The sequence below is a fragment of the Oncorhynchus clarkii genome, unplaced genomic scaffold (genome assembly GCF_045791955.1).
Source record: "Oncorhynchus clarkii lewisi isolate Uvic-CL-2024 unplaced genomic scaffold, UVic_Ocla_1.0 unplaced_contig_1042_pilon_pilon, whole genome shotgun sequence".
Classification (NCBI taxonomy): domain Eukaryota; kingdom Metazoa; phylum Chordata; class Actinopteri; order Salmoniformes; family Salmonidae; genus Oncorhynchus; species Oncorhynchus clarkii.
Window position 1 is genome coordinate 16817 of NW_027258070.1, and position 21234 is coordinate 38050.

At 43.0% G+C, this 21234-nt stretch overlaps 49 non-coding genes across 49 annotated transcripts; all 49 read right to left on the reverse strand.

Annotated features, from left to right (window-relative positions):
- Nucleotides 1-88: 88 nt before the first annotated feature.
- On the reverse strand, nucleotides 89-207 carry LOC139395049 (5S ribosomal RNA). The gene has a single exon (XR_011630162.1). It is a non-coding gene; the product is annotated as a 5S ribosomal RNA (ribosomal RNA).
- Nucleotides 208-384: 177 nt separating this feature from the next.
- LOC139395061 (5S ribosomal RNA) lies at nucleotides 385-503 on the reverse strand. The gene has a single exon (XR_011630173.1). It is a non-coding gene; the product is annotated as a 5S ribosomal RNA (ribosomal RNA).
- Nucleotides 504-680: 177 nt separating this feature from the next.
- LOC139395074 (5S ribosomal RNA) lies at nucleotides 681-799 on the reverse strand. The gene has a single exon (XR_011630185.1). It is a non-coding gene; the product is annotated as a 5S ribosomal RNA (ribosomal RNA).
- A 177-nt stretch (nucleotides 800-976) lies between these two features.
- On the reverse strand, nucleotides 977-1095 carry LOC139395085 (5S ribosomal RNA). Its single transcript, XR_011630196.1, has one exon. It is a non-coding gene; the product is annotated as a 5S ribosomal RNA (ribosomal RNA).
- A 177-nt stretch (nucleotides 1096-1272) lies between these two features.
- On the reverse strand, nucleotides 1273-1391 carry LOC139395097 (5S ribosomal RNA). Its single transcript, XR_011630207.1, has one exon. It is a non-coding gene; the product is annotated as a 5S ribosomal RNA (ribosomal RNA).
- Nucleotides 1392-1568: 177 nt separating this feature from the next.
- LOC139395109 (5S ribosomal RNA) lies at nucleotides 1569-1687 on the reverse strand. The gene has a single exon (XR_011630218.1). It is a non-coding gene; the product is annotated as a 5S ribosomal RNA (ribosomal RNA).
- A 177-nt stretch (nucleotides 1688-1864) lies between these two features.
- On the reverse strand, nucleotides 1865-1983 carry LOC139395120 (5S ribosomal RNA). Its single transcript, XR_011630229.1, has one exon. It is a non-coding gene; the product is annotated as a 5S ribosomal RNA (ribosomal RNA).
- A 177-nt stretch (nucleotides 1984-2160) lies between these two features.
- On the reverse strand, nucleotides 2161-2279 carry LOC139395131 (5S ribosomal RNA). Its single transcript, XR_011630240.1, has one exon. It is a non-coding gene; the product is annotated as a 5S ribosomal RNA (ribosomal RNA).
- A 177-nt stretch (nucleotides 2280-2456) lies between these two features.
- On the reverse strand, nucleotides 2457-2575 carry LOC139395142 (5S ribosomal RNA). Its single transcript, XR_011630251.1, has one exon. It is a non-coding gene; the product is annotated as a 5S ribosomal RNA (ribosomal RNA).
- Nucleotides 2576-2752: 177 nt separating this feature from the next.
- On the reverse strand, nucleotides 2753-2871 carry LOC139395154 (5S ribosomal RNA). Its single transcript, XR_011630262.1, has one exon. It is a non-coding gene; the product is annotated as a 5S ribosomal RNA (ribosomal RNA).
- A 177-nt stretch (nucleotides 2872-3048) lies between these two features.
- On the reverse strand, nucleotides 3049-3167 carry LOC139395165 (5S ribosomal RNA). Its single transcript, XR_011630273.1, has one exon. It is a non-coding gene; the product is annotated as a 5S ribosomal RNA (ribosomal RNA).
- A 177-nt stretch (nucleotides 3168-3344) lies between these two features.
- LOC139395176 (5S ribosomal RNA) lies at nucleotides 3345-3463 on the reverse strand. Its single transcript, XR_011630284.1, has one exon. It is a non-coding gene; the product is annotated as a 5S ribosomal RNA (ribosomal RNA).
- Nucleotides 3464-3640: 177 nt separating this feature from the next.
- On the reverse strand, nucleotides 3641-3759 carry LOC139395189 (5S ribosomal RNA). The gene has a single exon (XR_011630296.1). It is a non-coding gene; the product is annotated as a 5S ribosomal RNA (ribosomal RNA).
- Nucleotides 3760-3936: 177 nt separating this feature from the next.
- On the reverse strand, nucleotides 3937-4055 carry LOC139395201 (5S ribosomal RNA). Its single transcript, XR_011630307.1, has one exon. It is a non-coding gene; the product is annotated as a 5S ribosomal RNA (ribosomal RNA).
- Nucleotides 4056-4232: 177 nt separating this feature from the next.
- LOC139395210 (5S ribosomal RNA) lies at nucleotides 4233-4351 on the reverse strand. The gene has a single exon (XR_011630308.1). It is a non-coding gene; the product is annotated as a 5S ribosomal RNA (ribosomal RNA).
- A 177-nt stretch (nucleotides 4352-4528) lies between these two features.
- On the reverse strand, nucleotides 4529-4647 carry LOC139395211 (5S ribosomal RNA). Its single transcript, XR_011630309.1, has one exon. It is a non-coding gene; the product is annotated as a 5S ribosomal RNA (ribosomal RNA).
- A 177-nt stretch (nucleotides 4648-4824) lies between these two features.
- On the reverse strand, nucleotides 4825-4943 carry LOC139395212 (5S ribosomal RNA). The gene has a single exon (XR_011630310.1). It is a non-coding gene; the product is annotated as a 5S ribosomal RNA (ribosomal RNA).
- Nucleotides 4944-5120: 177 nt separating this feature from the next.
- On the reverse strand, nucleotides 5121-5239 carry LOC139394719 (5S ribosomal RNA). Its single transcript, XR_011629847.1, has one exon. It is a non-coding gene; the product is annotated as a 5S ribosomal RNA (ribosomal RNA).
- Nucleotides 5240-5416: 177 nt separating this feature from the next.
- Nucleotides 5417-5535, reverse strand: LOC139394720 (5S ribosomal RNA). The gene has a single exon (XR_011629848.1). It is a non-coding gene; the product is annotated as a 5S ribosomal RNA (ribosomal RNA).
- A 177-nt stretch (nucleotides 5536-5712) lies between these two features.
- Nucleotides 5713-5831, reverse strand: LOC139394721 (5S ribosomal RNA). Its single transcript, XR_011629849.1, has one exon. It is a non-coding gene; the product is annotated as a 5S ribosomal RNA (ribosomal RNA).
- A 177-nt stretch (nucleotides 5832-6008) lies between these two features.
- On the reverse strand, nucleotides 6009-6127 carry LOC139394722 (5S ribosomal RNA). The gene has a single exon (XR_011629850.1). It is a non-coding gene; the product is annotated as a 5S ribosomal RNA (ribosomal RNA).
- A 177-nt stretch (nucleotides 6128-6304) lies between these two features.
- On the reverse strand, nucleotides 6305-6423 carry LOC139394723 (5S ribosomal RNA). The gene has a single exon (XR_011629851.1). It is a non-coding gene; the product is annotated as a 5S ribosomal RNA (ribosomal RNA).
- Nucleotides 6424-6600: 177 nt separating this feature from the next.
- Nucleotides 6601-6719, reverse strand: LOC139394725 (5S ribosomal RNA). The gene has a single exon (XR_011629853.1). It is a non-coding gene; the product is annotated as a 5S ribosomal RNA (ribosomal RNA).
- A 177-nt stretch (nucleotides 6720-6896) lies between these two features.
- Nucleotides 6897-7015, reverse strand: LOC139394726 (5S ribosomal RNA). The gene has a single exon (XR_011629854.1). It is a non-coding gene; the product is annotated as a 5S ribosomal RNA (ribosomal RNA).
- A 177-nt stretch (nucleotides 7016-7192) lies between these two features.
- LOC139394727 (5S ribosomal RNA) lies at nucleotides 7193-7311 on the reverse strand. Its single transcript, XR_011629855.1, has one exon. It is a non-coding gene; the product is annotated as a 5S ribosomal RNA (ribosomal RNA).
- A 177-nt stretch (nucleotides 7312-7488) lies between these two features.
- On the reverse strand, nucleotides 7489-7607 carry LOC139394728 (5S ribosomal RNA). Its single transcript, XR_011629856.1, has one exon. It is a non-coding gene; the product is annotated as a 5S ribosomal RNA (ribosomal RNA).
- A 177-nt stretch (nucleotides 7608-7784) lies between these two features.
- On the reverse strand, nucleotides 7785-7903 carry LOC139394730 (5S ribosomal RNA). Its single transcript, XR_011629857.1, has one exon. It is a non-coding gene; the product is annotated as a 5S ribosomal RNA (ribosomal RNA).
- Nucleotides 7904-8080: 177 nt separating this feature from the next.
- Nucleotides 8081-8199, reverse strand: LOC139394731 (5S ribosomal RNA). Its single transcript, XR_011629858.1, has one exon. It is a non-coding gene; the product is annotated as a 5S ribosomal RNA (ribosomal RNA).
- A 177-nt stretch (nucleotides 8200-8376) lies between these two features.
- On the reverse strand, nucleotides 8377-8495 carry LOC139394732 (5S ribosomal RNA). The gene has a single exon (XR_011629859.1). It is a non-coding gene; the product is annotated as a 5S ribosomal RNA (ribosomal RNA).
- A 177-nt stretch (nucleotides 8496-8672) lies between these two features.
- LOC139394733 (5S ribosomal RNA) lies at nucleotides 8673-8791 on the reverse strand. Its single transcript, XR_011629860.1, has one exon. It is a non-coding gene; the product is annotated as a 5S ribosomal RNA (ribosomal RNA).
- Nucleotides 8792-14928: 6137 nt separating this feature from the next.
- Nucleotides 14929-15047, reverse strand: LOC139394734 (5S ribosomal RNA). Its single transcript, XR_011629861.1, has one exon. It is a non-coding gene; the product is annotated as a 5S ribosomal RNA (ribosomal RNA).
- A 177-nt stretch (nucleotides 15048-15224) lies between these two features.
- On the reverse strand, nucleotides 15225-15343 carry LOC139394735 (5S ribosomal RNA). Its single transcript, XR_011629862.1, has one exon. It is a non-coding gene; the product is annotated as a 5S ribosomal RNA (ribosomal RNA).
- A 260-nt stretch (nucleotides 15344-15603) lies between these two features.
- LOC139394737 (5S ribosomal RNA) lies at nucleotides 15604-15722 on the reverse strand. The gene has a single exon (XR_011629864.1). It is a non-coding gene; the product is annotated as a 5S ribosomal RNA (ribosomal RNA).
- Nucleotides 15723-15901: 179 nt separating this feature from the next.
- Nucleotides 15902-16020, reverse strand: LOC139395160 (5S ribosomal RNA). The gene has a single exon (XR_011630268.1). It is a non-coding gene; the product is annotated as a 5S ribosomal RNA (ribosomal RNA).
- Nucleotides 16021-16279: 259 nt separating this feature from the next.
- Nucleotides 16280-16398, reverse strand: LOC139394738 (5S ribosomal RNA). The gene has a single exon (XR_011629865.1). It is a non-coding gene; the product is annotated as a 5S ribosomal RNA (ribosomal RNA).
- A 177-nt stretch (nucleotides 16399-16575) lies between these two features.
- Nucleotides 16576-16694, reverse strand: LOC139395161 (5S ribosomal RNA). Its single transcript, XR_011630269.1, has one exon. It is a non-coding gene; the product is annotated as a 5S ribosomal RNA (ribosomal RNA).
- A 260-nt stretch (nucleotides 16695-16954) lies between these two features.
- On the reverse strand, nucleotides 16955-17073 carry LOC139394739 (5S ribosomal RNA). Its single transcript, XR_011629866.1, has one exon. It is a non-coding gene; the product is annotated as a 5S ribosomal RNA (ribosomal RNA).
- A 177-nt stretch (nucleotides 17074-17250) lies between these two features.
- LOC139394740 (5S ribosomal RNA) lies at nucleotides 17251-17369 on the reverse strand. Its single transcript, XR_011629867.1, has one exon. It is a non-coding gene; the product is annotated as a 5S ribosomal RNA (ribosomal RNA).
- Nucleotides 17370-17546: 177 nt separating this feature from the next.
- Nucleotides 17547-17665, reverse strand: LOC139395162 (5S ribosomal RNA). Its single transcript, XR_011630270.1, has one exon. It is a non-coding gene; the product is annotated as a 5S ribosomal RNA (ribosomal RNA).
- Nucleotides 17666-17925: 260 nt separating this feature from the next.
- On the reverse strand, nucleotides 17926-18044 carry LOC139395163 (5S ribosomal RNA). Its single transcript, XR_011630271.1, has one exon. It is a non-coding gene; the product is annotated as a 5S ribosomal RNA (ribosomal RNA).
- A 281-nt stretch (nucleotides 18045-18325) lies between these two features.
- Nucleotides 18326-18444, reverse strand: LOC139394741 (5S ribosomal RNA). Its single transcript, XR_011629868.1, has one exon. It is a non-coding gene; the product is annotated as a 5S ribosomal RNA (ribosomal RNA).
- A 177-nt stretch (nucleotides 18445-18621) lies between these two features.
- LOC139395164 (5S ribosomal RNA) lies at nucleotides 18622-18740 on the reverse strand. Its single transcript, XR_011630272.1, has one exon. It is a non-coding gene; the product is annotated as a 5S ribosomal RNA (ribosomal RNA).
- Nucleotides 18741-19000: 260 nt separating this feature from the next.
- Nucleotides 19001-19119, reverse strand: LOC139395166 (5S ribosomal RNA). The gene has a single exon (XR_011630274.1). It is a non-coding gene; the product is annotated as a 5S ribosomal RNA (ribosomal RNA).
- A 259-nt stretch (nucleotides 19120-19378) lies between these two features.
- On the reverse strand, nucleotides 19379-19497 carry LOC139394742 (5S ribosomal RNA). The gene has a single exon (XR_011629869.1). It is a non-coding gene; the product is annotated as a 5S ribosomal RNA (ribosomal RNA).
- A 177-nt stretch (nucleotides 19498-19674) lies between these two features.
- On the reverse strand, nucleotides 19675-19793 carry LOC139395167 (5S ribosomal RNA). The gene has a single exon (XR_011630275.1). It is a non-coding gene; the product is annotated as a 5S ribosomal RNA (ribosomal RNA).
- A 260-nt stretch (nucleotides 19794-20053) lies between these two features.
- LOC139395168 (5S ribosomal RNA) lies at nucleotides 20054-20172 on the reverse strand. Its single transcript, XR_011630276.1, has one exon. It is a non-coding gene; the product is annotated as a 5S ribosomal RNA (ribosomal RNA).
- Nucleotides 20173-20349: 177 nt separating this feature from the next.
- LOC139394743 (5S ribosomal RNA) lies at nucleotides 20350-20468 on the reverse strand. The gene has a single exon (XR_011629870.1). It is a non-coding gene; the product is annotated as a 5S ribosomal RNA (ribosomal RNA).
- A 177-nt stretch (nucleotides 20469-20645) lies between these two features.
- Nucleotides 20646-20764, reverse strand: LOC139395169 (5S ribosomal RNA). Its single transcript, XR_011630277.1, has one exon. It is a non-coding gene; the product is annotated as a 5S ribosomal RNA (ribosomal RNA).
- Nucleotides 20765-21024: 260 nt separating this feature from the next.
- On the reverse strand, nucleotides 21025-21143 carry LOC139395170 (5S ribosomal RNA). Its single transcript, XR_011630278.1, has one exon. It is a non-coding gene; the product is annotated as a 5S ribosomal RNA (ribosomal RNA).
- Between the last annotated feature and the right edge of the window lie 91 nt (nucleotides 21144-21234).

Below are 21234 nucleotides of genomic sequence, written 5' to 3' on the forward strand. Positions count from 1 at the left end.
GCTTACTTATTTCAAAGCGAGGGCACATATTTCAGCCTTGTGGGAAAAAACGGACAAAGAGTTGAAATTCCACAAGGCAGTGACAAAAAGCTTACAGCACCTGGTATTCCCAGGCGGTCTCCCATCCAAGTACTAACCAGGCCCGACCCTGCTTAGCTTCCGAGATCGGACGAGATCAGGCGTACTCAGGCCGGTGTGGCCGTAAGCGAAAGGCAACCTCAAAAAGTGGATGAAATTGCATATACTGTAGCCATAATTTGTGGTACAGATTGTTGGATGAAATACAAACTAACCTTGCTTACTTATTTCAAAGCGAGGGCACATATTTCAGCCTTGTGGGAAAAAACGGACAAAGAGTTGAAATTCCACAAGGCAGTGACAAAAAGCTTACAGCACCTGGTATTCCCAGGCGGTCTCCCATCCAAGTACTAACCAGGCCCGACCCTGCTTAGCTTCCGAGATCGGACGAGATCAGGCGTACTCAGGCCGGTGTGGCCGTAAGCGAAAGGCAACCTCAAAAAGTGGATGAAATTGCATATACTGTAGCCATAATTTGTGGTACAGATTGTTGGATGAAATACAAACTAACCTTGCTTACTTATTTCAAAGCGAGGGCACATATTTCAGCCTTGTGGGAAAAAACGGACAAAGAGTTGAAATTCCACAAGGCAGTGACAAAAAGCTTACAGCACCTGGTATTCCCAGGCGGTCTCCCATCCAAGTACTAACCAGGCCCGACCCTGCTTAGCTTCCGAGATCGGACGAGATCAGGCGTACTCAGGCCGGTGTGGCCGTAAGCAAAAGGCAATCTCAAAAAGTGGATGAAATTGCATATACTGTAGCCATAATTTGTGGTACAGATTGTTGGATGAAATACAAACTAACCTTGCTTACTTATTTCAAAGCGAGGGCACATATTTCAGCCTTGTGGGAAAAAACGGACAAAGAGTTGAAATTCCACAAGGCAGTGACAAAAAGCTTACAGCACCTGGTATTCCCAGGCGGTCTCCCATCCAAGTACTAACCAGGCCCGACCCTGCTTAGCTTCCGAGATCGGACGAGATCAGGCGTACTCAGGCCGGTGTGGCCGTAAGCGAAAGGCAATCTCAAAAAGTGGATGAAATTGCATATACTGTAGCCATAATTTGTGGTACAGATTGTTGGATGAAATACAAACTAACCTTGCTTACTTATTTCAAAGCGAGGGCACATATTTCAGCCTTGTGGGAAAAAACGGACAAAGAGTTGAAATTCCACAAGGCAGTGACAAAAAGCTTACAGCACCTGGTATTCCCAGGCGGTCTCCCATCCAAGTACTAACCAGGCCCGACCCTGCTTAGCTTCCGAGATCGGACGAGATCAGGCGTACTCAGGCCGGTGTGGCCGTAAGCGAAAGGCAACCTCAAAAAGTGGATGAAATTGCATATACTGTAGCCATAATTTGTGGTACAGATTGTTGGATGAAATACAAACTAACCTTGCTTACTTATTTCAAAGCGAGGGCACATATTTCAGCCTTGTGGGAAAAAACGGACAAAGAGTTGAAATTCCACAAGGCAGTGACAAAAAGCTTACAGCACCTGGTATTCCCAGGCGGTCTCCCATCCAAGTACTAACCAGGCCCGACCCTGCTTAGCTTCCGAGATCGGACGAGATCAGGCGTACTCAGGCCGGTGTGGCCGTAAGCGAAAGGCAACCTCAAAAAGTGGATGAAATTGCATATACTGTAGCCATAATTTGTGGTACAGATTGTTGGATGAAATACAAACTAACCTTGCTTACTTATTTCAAAGCGAGGGCACATATTTCAGCCTTGTGGGAAAAAACGGACAAAGAGTTGAAATTCCACAAGGCAGTGACAAAAAGCTTACAGCACCTGGTATTCCCAGGCGGTCTCCCATCCAAGTACTAACCAGGCCCGACCCTGCTTAGCTTCCGAGATCGGACGAGATCAGGCGTACTCAGGCCGGTGTGGCCGTAAGCGAAAGGCAACCTCAAAAAGTGGATGAAATTGCATATACTGTAGCCATAATTTGTGGTACAGATTGTTGGATGAAATACAAACTAACCTTGCTTACTTATTTCAAAGCGAGGGCACATATTTCAGCCTTGTGGGAAAAAACGGACAAAGAGTTGAAATTCCACAAGGCAGTGACAAAAAGCTTACAGCACCTGGTATTCCCAGGCGGTCTCCCATCCAAGTACTAACCAGGCCCGACCCTGCTTAGCTTCCGAGATCGGACGAGATCAGGCGTACTCAGGCCGGTGTGGCCGTAAGCGAAAGGCAACCTCAAAAAGTGGATGAAATTGCATATACTGTAGCCATAATTTGTGGTACAGATTGTTGGATGAAATACAAACTAACCTTGCTTACTTATTTCAAAGCGAGGGCACATATTTCAGCCTTGTGGGAAAAAACGGACAAAGAGTTGAAATTCCACAAGGCAGTGACAAAAAGCTTACAGCACCTGGTATTCCCAGGCGGTCTCCCATCCAAGTACTAACCAGGCCCGACCCTGCTTAGCTTCCGAGATCGGACGAGATCAGGCGTACTCAGGCCGGTGTGGCCGTAAGCGAAAGGCAACCTCAAAAAGTGGATGAAATTGCATATACTGTAGCCATAATTTGTGGTACAGATTGTTGGATGAAATACAAACTAACCTTGCTTACTTATTTCAAAGCGAGGGCACATATTTCAGCCTTGTGGGAAAAAACGGACAAAGAGTTGAAATTCCACAAGGCAGTGACAAAAAGCTTACAGCACCTGGTATTCCCAGGCGGTCTCCCATCCAAGTACTAACCAGGCCCGACCCTGCTTAGCTTCCGAGATCGGACGAGATCAGGCGTACTCAGGCCGGTGTGGCCGTAAGCGAAAGGCAATCTCAAAAAGTGGATGAAATTGCATATACTGTAGCCATAATTTGTGGTACAGATTGTTGGATGAAATACAAACTAACCTTGCTTACTTATTTCAAAGCGAGGGCACATATTTCAGCCTTGTGGGAAAAAACGGACAAAGAGTTGAAATTCCACAAGGCAGTGACAAAAAGCTTACAGCACCTGGTATTCCCAGGCGGTCTCCCATCCAAGTACTAACCAGGCCCGACCCTGCTTAGCTTCCGAGATCGGACGAGATCAGGCGTACTCAGGCCGGTGTGGCCGTAAGCGAAAGGCAATCTCAAAAAGTGGATGAAATTGCATATACTGTAGCCATAATTTGTGGTACAGATTGTTGGATGAAATACAAACTAACCTTGCTTACTTATTTCAAAGCGAGGGCACATATTTCAGCCTTGTGGGAAAAAACGGACAAAGAGTTGAAATTCCACAAGGCAGTGACAAAAAGCTTACAGCACCTGGTATTCCCAGGCGGTCTCCCATCCAAGTACTAACCAGGCCCGACCCTGCTTAGCTTCCGAGATCGGACGAGATCAGGCGTACTCAGGCCGGTGTGGCCGTAAGCGAAAGGCAACCTCAAAAAGTGGATGAAATTGCATATACTGTAGCCATAATTTGTGGTACAGATTGTTGGATGAAATACAAACTAACCTTGCTTACTTATTTCAAAGCGAGGGCACATATTTCAGCCTTGTGGGAAAAAACGGACAAAGAGTTGAAATTCCACAAGGCAGTGACAAAAAGCTTACAGCACCTGGTATTCCCAGGCGGTCTCCCATCCAAGTACTAACCAGGCCCGACCCTGCTTAGCTTCCGAGATCGGACGAGATCAGGCGTACTCAGGCCGGTGTGGCCGTAAGCGAAAGGCAACCTCAAAAAGTGGATGAAATTGCATATACTGTAGCCATAATTTGTGGTACAGATTGTTGGATGAAATACAAACTAACCTTGCTTACTTATTTCAAAGCGAGGGCACATATTTCAGCCTTGTGGGAAAAAACGGACAAAGAGTTGAAATTCCACAAGGCAGTGACAAAAAGCTTACAGCACCTGGTATTCCCAGGCGGTCTCCCATCCAAGTACTAACCAGGCCCGACCCTGCTTAGCTTCCGAGATCGGACGAGATCAGGCGTACTCAGGCCGGTGTGGCCGTAAGCGAAAGGCAACCTCAAAAAGTGGATGAAATTGCATATACTGTAGCCATAATTTGTGGTACAGATTGTTGGATGAAATACAAACTAACCTTGCTTACTTATTTCAAAGCGAGGGCACATATTTCAGCCTTGTGGGAAAAAACGGACAAAGAGTTGAAATTCCACAAGGCAGTGACAAAAAGCTTACAGCACCTGGTATTCCCAGGCGGTCTCCCATCCAAGTACTAACCAGGCCCGACCCTGCTTAGCTTCCGAGATCGGACGAGATCAGGCGTACTCAGGCCGGTGTGGCCGTAAGCGAAAGGCAATCTCAAAAAGTGGATGAAATTGCATATACTGTAGCCATAATTTGTGGTACAGATTGTTGGATGAAATACAAACTAACCTTGCTTACTTATTTCAAAGCGAGGGCACATATTTCAGCCTTGTGGGAAAAAACGGACAAAGAGTTGAAATTCCACAAGGCAGTGACAAAAAGCTTACAGCACCTGGTATTCCCAGGCGGTCTCCCATCCAAGTACTAACCAGGCCCGACCCTGCTTAGCTTCCGAGATCGGACGAGATCAGGCGTACTCAGGCCGGTGTGGCCGTAAGCGAAAGGCAATCTCAAAAAGTGGATGAAATTGCATATACTGTAGCCATAATTTGTGGTACAGATTGTTGGATGAAATACAAACTAACCTTGCTTACTTATTTCAAAGCGAGGGCACATATTTCAGCCTTGTGGGAAAAAACGGACAAAGAGTTGAAATTCCACAAGGCAGTGACAAAAAGCTTACAGCACCTGGTATTCCCAGGCGGTCTCCCATCCAAGTACTAACCAGGCCCGACCCTGCTTAGCTTCCGAGATCGGACGAGATCAGGCGTACTCAGGCCGGTGTGGCCGTAAGCGAAAGGCAACCTCAAAAAGTGGATGAAATTGCATATACTGTAGCCATAATTTGTAGCACAGATTGTTGGATGAAATACAAACTAACCTTGCTTACTTATTTCAAAGCGAGGGCACATATTTCAGCCTTGTGGGAAAAAACGGACAAAGAGTTGAAATTCCACAAGGCAGTGACAAAAAGCTTACAGCACCTGGTATTCCCAGGCGGTCTCCCATCCAAGTACTAACCAGGCCCGACCCTGCTTAGCTTCCGAGATCGGACGAGATCAGGCGTACTCAGGCCGGTGTGGCCGTAAGCGAAAGGCAATCTCAAAAAGTGGATGAAATTGCATATACTGTAGCCATAATTTGTGGTACAGATTGTTGGATGAAATACAAACTAACCTTGCTTACTTATTTCAAAGCGAGGGCACATATTTCAGCCTTGTGGGAAAAAACGGACAAAGAGTTGAAATTCCACAAGGCAGTGACAAAAAGCTTACAGCACCTGGTATTCCCAGGCGGTCTCCCATCCAAGTACTAACCAGGCCCGACCCTGCTTAGCTTCCGAGATCGGACGAGATCAGGCGTACTCAGGCCGGTGTGGCCGTAAGCGAAAGGCAACCTCAAAAAGTGGATGAAATTGCATATACTGTAGCCATAATTTGTAGCACAGATTGTTGGATGAAATACAAACTAACCTTGCTTACTTATTTCAAAGCGAGGGCACATATTTCAGCCTTGTGGGAAAAAACGGACAAAGAGTTGAAATTCCACAAGGCAGTGACAAAAAGCTTACAGCACCTGGTATTCCCAGGCGGTCTCCCATCCAAGTACTAACCAGGCCCGACCCTGCTTAGCTTCCGAGATCGGACGAGATCAGGCGTACTCAGGCCGGTGTGGCCGTAAGCGAAAGGCAACCTCAAAAAGTGGATGAAATTGCATATACTGTAGCCATAATTTGTGGTACAGATTGTTGGATGAAATACAAACTAACCTTGCTTACTTATTTCAAAGCGAGGGCACATATTTCAGCCTTGTGGGAAAAAACGGACAAAGAGTTGAAATTCCACAAGGCAGTGACAAAAAGCTTACAGCACCTGGTATTCCCAGGCGGTCTCCCATCCAAGTACTAACCAGGCCCGACCCTGCTTAGCTTCCGAGATCGGACGAGATCAGGCGTACTCAGGCCGGTGTGGCCGTAAGCGAAAGGCAACCTCAAAAAGTGGATGAAATTGCATATACTGTAGCCATAATTTGTGGTACAGATTGTTGGATGAAATACAAACTAACCTTGCTTACTTATTTCAAAGCGAGGGCACATATTTCAGCCTTGTGGGAAAAAACGGACAAAGAGTTGAAATTCCACAAGGCAGTGACAAAAAGCTTACAGCACCTGGTATTCCCAGGCGGTCTCCCATCCAAGTACTAACCAGGCCCGACCCTGCTTAGCTTCCGAGATCGGACGAGATCAGGCGTACTCAGGCCGGTGTGGCCGTAAGCGAAAGGCAATCTCAAAAAGTGGATGAAATTGCATATACTGTAGCCATAATTTGTAGCACAGATTGTTGGATGAAATACAAACTAACCTTGCTTACTTATTTCAAAGCGAGGGCACATATTTCAGCCTTGTGGGAAAAAACGGACAAAGAGTTGAAATTCCACAAGGCAGTGACAAAAAGCTTACAGCACCTGGTATTCCCAGGCGGTCTCCCATCCAAGTACTAACCAGGCCCGACCCTGCTTAGCTTCCGAGATCGGACGAGATCAGGCGTACTCAGGCCGGTGTGGCCGTAAGCGAAAGGCAATCTCAAAAAGTGGATGAAATTGCATATACTGTAGCCATAATTTGTGGTACAGATTGTTGGATGAAATACAAACTAACCTTGCTTACTTATTTCAAAGCGAGGGCACATATTTCAGCCTTGTGGGAAAAAACGGACAAAGAGTTGAAATTCCACAAGGCAGTGACAAAAAGCTTACAGCACCTGGTATTCCCAGGCGGTCTCCCATCCAAGTACTAACCAGGCCCGACCCTGCTTAGCTTCCGAGATCGGACGAGATCAGGCGTACTCAGGCCGGTGTGGCCGTAAGCGAAAGGCAACCTCAAAAAGTGGATGAAATTGCATATACTGTAGCCATAATTTGTGGTACAGATTGTTGGATGAAATACAAACTAACCTTGCTTACTTATTTCAAAGCGAGGGCACATATTTCAGCCTTGTGGGAAAAAACGGACAAAGAGTTGAAATTCCACAAGGCAGTGACAAAAAGCTTACAGCACCTGGTATTCCCAGGCGGTCTCCCATCCAAGTACTAACCAGGCCCGACCCTGCTTAGCTTCCGAGATCGGACGAGATCAGGCGTACTCAGGCCGGTGTGGCCGTAAGCGAAAGGCAACCTCAAAAAGTGGATGAAATTGCATATACTGTAGCCATAATTTGTGGTACAGATTGTTGGATGAAATACAAACTAACCTTGCTTACTTATTTCAAAGCGAGGGCACATATTTCAGCCTTGTGGGAAAAAACGGACAAAGAGTTGAAATTCCACAAGGCAGTGACAAAAAGCTTACAGCACCTGGTATTCCCAGGCGGTCTCCCATCCAAGTACTAACCAGGCCCGACCCTGCTTAGCTTCCGAGATCGGACGAGATCAGGCGTACTCAGGCCGGTGTGGCCGTAAGCGAAAGGCAATCTCAAAAAGTGGATGAAATTGCATATACTGTAGCCATAATTTGTGGTACAGATTGTTGGATGAAATACAAACTAACCTTGCTTACTTATTTCAAAGCGAGGGCACATATTTCAGCCTTGTGGGAAAAAACGGACAAAGAGTTGAAATTCCACAAGGCAGTGACAAAAAGCTTACAGCACCTGGTATTCCCAGGCGGTCTCCCATCCAAGTACTAACCAGGCCCGACCCTGCTTAGCTTCCGAGATCGGACGAGATCAGGCGTACTCAGGCCGGTGTGGCCGTAAGCGAAAGGCAATCTCAAAAAGTGGATGAAATTGCATATACTGTAGCCATAATTTGTGGCACAGATTGTTGGATGAAATACAAACTAACCTTGCTTACTTATTTCAAAGCGAGGGCACATATTTCAGCCTTGTGGGAAAAAACGGACAAAGAGTTGAAATTCCACAAGGCAGTGACAAAAAGCTTACAGCACCTGGTATTCCCAGGCGGTCTCCCATCCAAGTACTAACCAGGCCCGACCCTGCTTAGCTTCCGAGATCGGACGAGATCAGGCGTACTCAGGCCGGTGTGGCCGTAAGCGAAAGGCAATCTCAAAAAGTGGATGAAATTGCATATACTGTAGCCATAATTTGTGGCACAGATTGTTGGATGAAATACAAACTAACCTTGCTTACTTATTTCAAAGCGAGGGCACATATTTCAGCCTTGTGGGAAAAAACGGACAAAGAGTTGAAATTCCACAAGGCAGTGACAAAAAGCTTACAGCACCTGGTATTCCCAGGCGGTCTCCCATCCAAGTACTAACCAGGCCCGACCCTGCTTAGCTTCCGAGATCGGACGAGATCAGGCGTACTCAGGCCGGTGTGGCCGTAAGCGAAAGGCAATCTCAAAAAGTGGATGAAATTGCATATACTGTAGCCATAATTTGTAGCACAGATTGTTGGATGAAATACAAACTAACCTTGCTTACTTATTTCAAAGCGAGGGCACATATTTCAGCCTTGTGGGAAAAAACGGACAAAGAGTTGAAATTCCACAAGGCAGTGACAAAAAGCTTACAGCACCTGGTATTCCCAGGCGGTCTCCCATCCAAGTACTAACCAGGCCCGACCCTGCTTAGCTTCCGAGATCGGACGAGATCAGGCGTACTCAGGCCGGTGTGGCCGTAAGCTATGTAAAGTCAAAGTGAGCTGATTAAATCTCAAAAAGTGGATGAAATTGCATATACTGTAGCCATAATTTGTAGCACAGATTGTTGGATGAAATACAAACTAACCTTGCTTACTTATTTCAAAGCGAGGGCACATATTTCAGCCTTGTGGGAAAAAACGGACAAAGAGTTGAAATTCCACAAGGCAGTGACAAAAAGCTTACAGCACCTGGTATTCCCAGGCGGTCTCCCATCCAAGTACTAACCAGGCCCGACCCTGCTTAGCTTCCGAGATCGGACGAGATCAGGCGTACTTTTTTTTTTTTTTTTTTTTTTTATTATAAAAAAAGTTTCAATTACAATATTTTATAAAATGTACAATACACAAAAAAACAACTAACATAGGCAGGTGAACAATTCACCCCCTATCAAATCAAAGAACTCAAAAAACTAAAATACAACAAAAACTAATAAAAACATAACATTAAATTCTAATCTCACAAAACAGGCATGTTGAAATCAACTCACCGAACAACTATAAAAACCAAAAGGAAATTAACATACCAATACATTTCAAAAATGATAAGTAATTCTTCCTCCATCCACCCTTGAAATCAACCCACTCCCCTCCACAAAAGCTTCATCAAAACATTCCCTTCCATAACAATGAAACATATCTATATGCTTCTTAAACAATACTACAAAAATATCCCACACCCTTACCCTCTTCCCCTCAAAAAAAGCAAAATTCCTCCTACAAAAAATAGCATACCTCACAAAACTCAAAACAACATTTAACAAAACAACATTAACACCCTCACATTTACCAGCCATGCCAAATAACACCAATTCATTCCACACATATTTTTTCAAGATATCACCCTTCCAGTTTCTATGTATCATTCCCTTTACCTTACAAAATAAATATTTTAACTCCTCACATTCCACAAACAAATGTATTAAATTTTCTGGTAACTCACCACATAGATCACATTCTCTTTTTATTTCCCTATTGATTTGATGTAACACCACCTTTGTATATATACGATTATGCCTTATTTTAAAATCGTTACTTTCACATTCCATACTATTATATTTTACATTTAAAGTTTTCCATATCTTTTTTACATCCAAAGTTGGAAAAATTCCTTTCCAAACTTTCTCCGCAGCTGGCCTTTTCACATTTTTCTCTACCATTATTTTATAGAATTTTTTCACTGGGATACTAGATAACTGAGCCTTCTCCTTACTGTTACCAATAAATAAATTAGGAAAGACAAATAAATCTTCTCTAACAACTTCACTATTTATTAAATCTACCCATGTGCTTGGTATACTTTCTTTTATCTTCTCGTACATATTCTTCACTGTTCCCCTACCCACCTCTACATCCCATTCATGGATAGTGTCAAAAATAGCTTCTTCAGGAAAAAAACCTGGAATTACCTCATATGTGTAGTCTTTTATCTGTCTAAGACCTGCACTCATGAATACTTCACTATATAACACCTTTTCTTTGTACTTAATTTTCTCATTCAGAAAAACAGGGTGATTCATAATTAGGTCAATATGCCCACACTCATAATACACATTAGGCAACAACTCTGCCCATGCATTTAGCACTTCTTTATAAAAATCTGGTACCTTTTCACACATTTTCCTTTTAAGATCCATCAACAAACCATTATCTTCACATCCACCAATCTCATCTAAATAGACTTTGAAAAAATGTTTCCAGCCATAATCTAAACTGTCATATAAATATTTCTTTACTGTTTTTATCCTAATAGCTTTTCTTTTACTGTCAAAATCTACAAGTTTTAAACCTCCATCATCATAGTCCGCTATCAATGTTTTCTGCGCAATTCTAACACCTTTACCATCCCATATAAAGTTAGACACCACATTATTCAATTCATTTATAACCCACTCTGGCATGTCTAGAACTCCCAAAATATACACAAGTTTAGATGATACCAAAGCATTTACAACAATTACTTTACCTTTTAACTTTAATTTTCTATTTTTCCAGAAATTCAAAGTTAGCTTGATTTTATTGAGGATCCCCGTCCAAGTTATATCCCTTGCCTCTTTCTCCTTTACACCAATATTTACTCCCAGCACCTTCATAAAATCCTTAGCTACCTTAAATGGAATCTCACACTTATTTGCATCAATATCCCCAAAAAACATAATTTCTGTCTTCTCTATATTAACTTCAGCCCCTGATGCCTTACAGTAGATATCTATGATTTTCATAATGCTTTCAATGCTACCTACATCCTTCACAGTAAAAGTAGTGTCATCAGCGTACTGATGTATAACACTGACACCACCACCTGGGATTCCAACACCCCTCACCTCTTTGTCTCCAAGTATCAAAACAGCTAAAGGTTCCGTAGAAACACTGTACAATAGAGCTGACAAAGGACAACCCTGCCTTACTGACCTCTCTATAGGGAATGTATCTGTTAACACTCCGTTACATTTAACACAACTTTTTGCTCCACTATACAACAAGTTAATCCAAGATACAAATTTTGGCCCAAAACCAAACCTCTCCAAAGTCTGTAGCAGAAAACTATGTTCCACTTTATCAAAAGCTTTCTTAAAATCTAAACTTAAAACTATACCACCTTCATTTTTCATATGATTAACAACATCTCTAATTGTACAAATTATATCTGCAACATCTCTTCCAGGTATTCCGTAGGCTTGTGTTGATGTAATAATACTCCCAATCACCTTTTTCATCCTATTAGCTAAAACTTTAGTCAGTATTTTATAATCTGAATTTAGAAGACTAATAGGCCTATAATTTTCTAACTTTAACCTACTGCCTCTATTTTTAAATAAGATGGTTAACATACCAATTGACATAGACTCAGGGATTTCCTTATTCTCTTCCATATACTGAAAAACCTTCAATAAAATGGGTGCCAAAATATCCACAAAAACTTTATAGAATTCATTTGTTAAACCATCCAAACCTGGACTTTTATTTCCTTGAGTGTTCTCAATTGCTTCCTTGATTTCTATAATTGAAATATTTTCATCACACATCCTTCTATCTGTCTGAGATACTTTGGCACTGATTTTCTCCAACACTTTTTCAACACACACTTTATCTACATCATTCTTTTTATAAAGATTTCTGTAAAAGGATTCAACTGAATCTACGATGTCCACAAAATCATTTACCTTTACACCTTTTTCATTTTCCAATTCCACAATATAACTCTTAAATTGCTTTCGTTTTTCAAGCCCCAGAAAAAAGGAAGTACATTTCTCTCCCTCCAAGGCATACTGTGCCTTACTCCTAACAATAGCACCTAAACATTTCTTTTTTTCATAAAACCCTAGCTCTGCATGGATTTTCAAATAGTTCACTACATCATAGTCTGGATCAGCATCGGCCTTTTCAAGTTCCTGCAACATCCTATTTCTAAGCATTTTTTCTTTCAACTTATCGACACGGTTACGATTTTTGGAGTACCTAATACTCCTGTTTTTTACCTTAACTTTCACTTCTTCCCACCATAAACACACATTCTCTTTTAACAGTACATTAGACATTTCACCTTCGATACATTCAACAATTTCCTTTATATAACTTTCCTCCTTTAACAGACTGGCATTTAAACACCAGACACCTCCCCCTCTCATCTCCACAGCAAAACCTATCTGAAATGACATTACTGCATGATCACTGTATGCTGTAAAGTTATATGACATCTTCTGAACCTGCTGTATCACATCTTCTTTTACTAAACATAAATCAATTCTGCTTTGTTTTAGTTCATTTAACACCACCTGCCTTCTCGAAAACACTCTTCTATTTAAATTTTCAGCCCTCCATATATCTACAAGATTCTCATTTTTCATTAATTCCCATAAAGCATTTCTAGACGAATCATGTCTGAAGCTATCACATCTCGAGACATCCATTCTAGTGCACTTCACGTTAAAATCTCCTACCAGTATACAATTTTCTGAACACAGTGATCTTAGGTTATTAAACATATCTCTCCTTTCCGATTCAATATTCGAAGCATAAACATTAATTAAACGAAAAATGACATTTTGCACTTCAAACTCAATAACAATAAGTCTGCCCTGATTATCTGCATATACTTGCTTGACATTTTGAACCACATCATTTTTTACCAGAATAGCAACTCCACATGTTTTTTCACTTCCGTGACTACAAAATATTAGCTCAGACCATTTGCTCTTAATCTCTAACATTTTGGAGTCTGTCCAATTAGTCTCTTGAAAACACCACATGTCAGCTTTTACAGACACCAAAACCTGCTCCAATTTGTTCATATTTCTCAGACTGTTCCCATTTAGTGATGCAACTTTAACCATTGTTAATGTATGCAGAAATATAGTCAAAAAAAAACACGTCATTTCAAAATAGACTTTTTCTTTTTACCAGATCCCATCACCTCCCTAGCTTTCGTCAATGATCTCTTATTTCTAGCAAACAACTGAAAATCCTCACTATCTATTTCTTCTTCCGACTCATGACTTGGACTTATGAGAGGAGCAACATTCAAACCTTTTGTAAAATGCTCTTTAACCGTGCCATCAACTCCAGTGGACCCAGCCCTCTCCTTGGTGTTATTTTCACACAGGCTTAAAGCAGGTTCAGGCACCTGAGAAGCACCTTGCACCATCTCTACCTGTGTATCTAATTCACCAATCCTGTGCTGCTGCTCCACCGTGTCAGCAGCAGAGACCAAGACTGCATCTCGAGTACTGCCAGAAGGAATTACATACTCTCCAAGCACATCTATAGCTGTCTCTGCAATCACCTGCGACACACTTTCCATATCACTCTCTTCCCCTCTCTCCATAGCCACACTCTCGTCATCTTCTTCAGTAATGAGGTCCATTGTTTGCAGAAATAAGACATCATTCCCCTTCTTACATTTACATCTGTCCTTAGGTCTGTCACACCTTCTACACATATCACCAATGTTCGAACATTCCCTGGCATAATGCCCTTGTTCACCACATTTATGACATATAAATTCTGGACATTCTTTAAGTATGTGTCCCGGTTGAATACATAGTCTACATACCTTAACTTGGTTATCGTGGATCACTCGGAAATATTCAAATCCCTCTACTGTATTGAACTTTGTTGAGTAAGGCAATGATTGCACACTGTCCGTAAACTTCACTTTACAAAATCTCGTCCCATCCACAATGTCCGTTCCTGGCCACATCCTCCTCTTGATTGGTGTTATCGCATTCACTTTCCATCCTTGTAATTTCTCATGTATTTCATCGTCCGTAATATATGCCGGCAAGTTCAAAAAGGACACCACAAGTTCATCGTTCCCCAGTTCTTTCGCCATGACTTGACAGCTCTTTATTTTTAGCCCGTCTATTAGTCTTTCTTTTCCCTTCTCATGTGACATGGTTATTTCGTACTTATTTCTGTCTTTCGTTCTACATCCCAAAATCGTTCCGCATACTTCTTTGATTCCTCTCAGCAATTCCATCGTTGTTATTTTTTCTTCACCAATAACTTCCACATTCACCGTCAGTTCTTTCTCATATTTTCTTCTCCTCAACTCTTCATTCGACGCTCTTTTTTCTCCGTTGTCCATTCTCGTTGTTGTCGTTATTCTTGATGTCGAAGCCATTGAATCCATCCGGTTATTTTACGTATAATCCCCCAAACAGCTCACGCCGTTGGGGGATAAAAACGCAAATATTTACAATAAACTACACTCCCAACACAAACTTCCTAAACTTAAAGTATATAAACAACCAAAACCGAAAACTATTTTTTTTTCTCTCCAAACAATTCAAACACCTGCTGCTCACTCACTTCCTGAAACTACCAAAAAGGGGCGTACTCAGGCCGGTGTGGCCGTAAGCGAGAAACTATCTCTTGGTGCACTATGTAAAGTCAAAGTGAGCCTGATTAACAGCTGTTGCATTTTCACCATTTAGATAAGCATCTTTGTGTCACTCAAAAAGTGGAAGAAATTGCATATACTGTAGCCATAATTTGTAGCACAGATTGTTGGATGAAATACAAACTAACCTTGCTTACTTATTTCAAAGCGAGGGCACATATTTCAGCCTTGTGGGAAAAAACGGACAAAGAGTTGAAATTCCACAAGGCAGTGACAAAAAGCTTACAGCACCTGGTATTCCCAGGCGGTCTCCCATCCAAGTACTAACCAGGCCCGACCCTGCTTAGCTTCCGAGATCGGACGAGATCAGGCGTACTCAGGCCGGTGTGGCCGTAAGCGAAAGCTAATCTCAAAAAGTGGATGAAATTGCATATACTGTAGCCATAATTTGTAGCACAGATTGTTGGATGAAATACAAACTAACCTTGCTTACTTATTTCAAAGCGAGGGCACATATTTCAGCCTTGTGGGAAAAAACGGACAAAGAGTTGAAATTCCACAAGGCAGTGACAAAAAGCTTACAGCACCTGGTATTCCCAGGCGGTCTCCCATCCAAGTACTAACCAGGCCCGACCCTGCTTAGCTTCCGAGATCGGACGAGATCAGGCGTACTCAGGCCGGTGTGGCCGTAAGCGAGAAACTATCTCTTGGTGCACTATGTAAAGTCAAAGTGAGCCTGATTAACAGCTGTTGCATTTTCACCATTTAGATAAGCATCTTTGTGTCACTCAAAAAGTGGAAGAAATTGCATATACTGTAGCCATAATTTGTAGCACAGATTGTTGGATGAAATACAAACTAACCTTGCTTACTTATTTCAAAGCGAGGGCACATATTTCAGCCTTGTGGGAAAAAACGGACAAAGAGTTGAAATTCCACAAGGCAGTGACAAAAAGCTTACAGCACCTGGTATTCCCAGGCGGTCTCCCATCCAAGTACTAACCAGGCCCGACCCTGCTTAGCTTCCGAGATCGGACGAGATCAGGCGTACTCAGGCCGGTGTGGCCGTAAGCGTCAAAAGCAATCTCAAAAAGTGGATGAAATTGCATATACTGTAGCCATAATTTGTAGCACAGATTGTTGGATGAAATACAAACTAACCTTGCTTACTTATTTCAAAGCGAGGGCACATATTTCAGCCTTGTGGGAAAAAACGGACAAAGAGTTGAAATTCCACAAGGCAGTGACAAAAAGCTTACAGCACCTGGTATTCCCAGGCGGTCTCCCATCCAAGTACTAACCAAGCCCGACCCTGCTTAGCTTCCGAGATCGGACGAGATCAGGCGTACTCAGGCCGGTGTGGCCGTAAGCGAGAAACTATCTCTTGGTGCACTATGTAAAGTCAAAGTGAGCCTGATTAACAGCTGTTGCATTTTCACCATTTAGATAAGCATCTTTGTGTCACTCAAAAAGTGGGAAAATTGCATATACTGTAGCCATAATTTGTAGCACAGATTGTTGGATGAAATACAAACTAACCTTGCTTACTTATTTCAAAGCGAGGGCACATATTTCAGCCTTGTGGGAAAAAACGGACAAAGAGTTGAAATTCCACAAGGCAGTGACAAAAAGCTTACAGCACCTGGTATTCCCAGGCGGTCTCCCATCCAAGTACTAACCAGGCCCGACCCTGCTTAGCTTCCGAGATCGGACGAGATCAGGCGTACTCAGGCCGGTGTGGCCGTAAGCGAAAGGCAATCTCAAAAAGTGGATGAAATTGCATATACTGTAGCCATAATTTGTAGCACAGATTGTTGGATGAAATACAAACTAACCTTGCTTACTTATTTCAAAGCGAGGGCACATATTTCAGCCTTGTGGGAAAAAACGGACAAAGAGTTGAAATTCCACAAGGCAGTGACAAAAAGCTTACAGCACCTGGTATTCCCAGGCGGTCTCCCATCCAAGTACTAACCAAGCCCGACCCTGCTTAGCTTCCGAGATCGGACGAGATCAGGCGTACTCAGGCCGGTGTGGCCGTAAGCGAGAAACTATCTCTTGGTGCACTATGTAAAGTCAAAGTGAGCCTGATTAACAGCTGTTGCATTTTCACCATTTAGATAAGCATCTTTGTGTCACTCAAAAAGTGGAAGAAATTGCATATACTGTAGCCATAATTTGTAGCACAGATTGTTGGATGAAATACAAACTAACCTTGCTTACTTATTTCAAAGCGAGGGCACATATTTCAGCCTTGTGGGAAAAAACGGACAAAGAGTTGAAATTCCACAAGGCAGTGACAAAAAGCTTACAGCACCTGGTATTCCCAGGCGGTCTCCCATCCAAGTACTAACCAGGCCCGACCCTGCTTAGCTTCCGAGATCGGACGAGATCAGGCGTACTCAGGCCGGTGTGGCCGTAAGCGAAAGGCAATCTCAAAAAGTGGATGAAATTGCATATACTGTAGCCATAATTTGTAGCACAGATTGTTGGATGAAATACAAACTAACCTTGCTTACTTATTTCAAAGCGAGGGCACATATTTCAGCCTTGTGGGAAAAAACGGACAAAGAGTTGAAATTCCACAAGGCAGTGACAAAAAGCTTACAGCACCTGGTATTCCCAGGCGGTCTCCCATCCAAGTACTAACCAGGCCCGACCCTGCTTAGCTTCCGAGATCGGACGAGATCAGGCGTACTCAGGCCGGTGTGGCCGTAAGCGAAAGGCAATCTCAAAAAGTGGATGAAATTGCATATACTGTAGCCATAATTTGTAGCACAGATTGTTGGATGAAATACAAACTAACCTTGCTTACTTATTTCAAAGCGAGGGCACATATTTCAGCCTTGTGGGAAAAAACGGACAAAGAGTTGAAATTCCACAAGGCAGTGACAAAAAGCTTACAGCACCTGGTATTCCCAGGCGGTCTCCCATCCAAGTACTAACCAAGCCCGACCCTGCTTAGCTTCCGAGATCGGACGAGATCAGGCGTACTCAGGCCGGTGTGGCCGTAAGCGAGAAACTATCTCTTGGTGCACTATGTAAAGTCAAAGTGAGCCTGATTAACAGCTGTTGCATTTTCACCATTTAGATAAGCATCTTTGTGTCACTCAAAAAGTGGAAGAAATTGCATATACTGTAGCCATAATTTGTAGCACAGATTGTTGGATGAAATACAAACTAACCTTGCTTACTTATTTCAAAGCGAGGGCACATATTTCAGCCTTGTGGGAAAAAACGGACAAAGAGTTGAAATTCCACAAGGCAGTGACAAAAAGCTTACAGCACCTGGTATTCCCAGGCGGTCTCCCATCCAAGTACTAACCAAGCCCGACCCTGCTTAGCTTCCGAGATCGGACGAGATCAGGCGTACTCAGGCCGGTGTGGCCGTAAGCGAGAAACTATCTCTTGGTGCACTATGTAAAGTCAAAGTGAGCCTGATTAACAGCTGTTGCATTTTCACCATTTAGATAATAAGCATCTTTGTGTCACTCAAAAGTGGAAGAAATTGCATATAGTGGAAGAAATTGCATATACTGTAGCCATAATTTGTAGCACAGATTGTTGGATGAAATACAAACTAACCTTGCTTACTTATTTCAAAGCGAGGGCACATATTTCAGCCTTGTGGGAAAAAACGGACAAAGAGTTGAAATTCCACAAGGCAGTGACAAAAAGCTTACAGCACCTGGTATTCCCAGGCGGTCTCCCATCCAAGTACTAACCAGGCCCGACCCTGCTTAGCTTCCGAGATCGGACGAGATCAGGCGTACTCAGGCCGGTGTGGCCGTAAGCGAAAGGCAATCTCAAAAAGTGGATGAAATTGCATATACTGTAGCCATAATTTGTAGCACAGATTGTTGGATGAAATACAAACTAACCTTGCTTACTTATTTCAAAGCGAGGGCACATATTTCAGCCTTGTGGGAAAAAACGGACAAAGAGTTGAAATTCCACAAGGCAGTGACAAAAAGCTTACAGCACCTGGTATTCCCAGGCGGTCTCCCATCCAAGTACTAACCAAGCCCGACCCTGCTTAGCTTCCGAGATCGGACGAGATCAGGCGTACTCAGGCCGGTGTGGCCGTAAGCGAGAAACTATCTCTTGGTGCACTATGTAAAGTCAAAGTGAGCCTGATTAACAGCTGTTGCATTTTCACCATTTAGATAAGCATCTTTGTGTCACTCAAAAAGTGGAAGAAATTGCATATACTGTAGCCATAATTTGTAGCACAGATTGTTGGATGAAATACAAACTAACCTTGCTTACTTATTTCAAAGCGAGGGCACATATTTCAGCCTTGTGGGAAAAAACGGACAAAGAGTTGAAATTCCACAAGGCAGTGACAAAAAGCTTACAGCACCTGGTATTCCCAGGCGGTCTCCCATCCAAGTACTAACCAAGCCCGACCCTGCTTAGCTTCCGAGATCGGACGAGATCAGGCGTACTCAGGCCGGTGTGGCCGTAAGCGAGAAACTATCTCTTGGTGCACTATGTAAGTCAAAGTGAGCCTGATTAACAGCTGTTGCATTTTCACCATTTAGATAAGCATCTTTGTGTCACTCAAAAAGTGGAAGAAATTGCATATACTGTAGCCATAATTTGTAGCACAGATTGTTGGATGAAATACAAACTAACCTTGCTTACTTATTTCAAAGCGAGGGCACATATTTCAGCCTTGTGGGAAAAAACGGACAAAGAGTTGAAATTCCACAAGGCAGTGACAAAAAGCTTACAGCACCTGGTATTCCCAGGCGGTCTCCCATCCAAGTACTAACCAGGCCCGACCCTGCTTAGCTTCCGAGATCGGACGAGATCAGGCGTACTCAGGCCGGTGTGGCCGTAAGCGAAAGGCAATCTCAAAAAGTGGATGAAATTGCATATACTGTAGCCATAATTTGTAGCACAGATTGTTGGATGAAATACAAACTAACCTTGCTTACTTATTTCAAAGCGAGGGCACATATTTCAGCCTTGTGGGAAAAAACGGACAAAGAGTTGAAATTCCACAAGGCAGTGACAAAAAGCTTACAGCACCTGGTATTCCCAGGCGGTCTCCCATCCAAGTACTAACCAAGCCCGACCCTGCTTAGCTTCCGAGATCGGACGAGATCAGGCGTACTCAGGCCGGTGTGGCCGTAAGCGAGAAACTATCTCTTGGTGCACTATGTAAAGTCAAAGTGAGCCTGATTAACAGCTGTTGCATTTTCACCATTTAGATAAGCATCTTTGTGTCACTCAAAAAGTGGAAGAAATTGCATATACTGTAGCCATAATTTGTAGCACAGATTGTTGGATGAAATACAAACTAACCTTGCTTACTTATTTCAAAGCGAGGGCACATATTTCAGCCTTGTGGGAAAAAACGGACAAAGAGTTGAAATTCCACAAGGCAGTGACAAAAAGCTTACAGCACCTGGTATTCCCAGGCGGTCTCCCATCCAAGTACTAACCAAGCCCGACCCTGCTTAGCTTCCGAGATCGGACGAGATCAGGCGTACTCAGGCCGGTGTGGCCGTAAGCGAAAGCAAATCTCAAAAAGTGGATGAAATTGCATATACTGTAGCCATAATTTGTAGCACAGATTGTTGGATGAAATACAAACTAACCTTGCTTACTTATTTCAAAGCGAGGGCACATATTTCAGCCTTGTGGGAAAAAACGGACAAAGAGTTGAAATTCCACAAGGCAGTGACAAAAAGCTTACAGCACCTGGTATTCCCAGGCGGTCTCCCATCCAAGTACTAACCAGGCCCGACCCTGCTTAGCTTCCGAGATCGGACGAGATCAGGCGTACTCAGGCCGGTGTGGCCGTAAGCGAAAGGCAATCTCAAAAAGTGGATGAAATTGCATATACTGTAGCCATAATTTGTAGCACAGATTGTTGGATGAAATACAAACTAACCTTGCTTACTTATTTCAAAGCGAGGGCACATATTTCAGCCTTGTGGGAAAAAACGGACAAAGAGTTGAAATTCCACAAGGCAGTGACAAAAAGCTTACAGCACCTGGTATTCCCAGGCGGTCTCCCATCCAAGTACTAACCAAGCCCGACCCTGCTTAGCTTCCGAGATCGGACGAGATCAGGCGTACTCAGGCCGGTGTGGCCGTAAGCGAGAAACTATCTCTTGGTGCACTATGTAAAGTCAAAGTGAGCCTGATTAACAGCTGTTGCATTTTCACCATTTAGATAAGCATCTTTGTGTCACTCAAAAAGTGGAAGAAATTGCATATACTGTAGCCATAATTTGTAGCACAGATTGTTGGATGAAATACAAACTAACCTTGCTTACTTATTTCAAAGCGAGGGCACATATTTCAGCCTTGTGGGAAAAAACGGACAAAGAGTTGAAATTCCACAAGGCAGTGACAAAAAGCTTACAGCACCTGGTATTCCCAGGCGGTCTCCCATCCAAGTACTAACCAAGCCCGACCCTGCTTAGCTTCCGAGATCGGACGAGATCAGGCGTACTCAGGCCGGTGTGGCCGTAAGCGAGAAACTATCTCTTGGTGCACTATGTAAAGTCAAAGTGAGCCTGATTAACAGCTGTTGCATTTTCACCATTTAGATAAGCATCTTTGTGT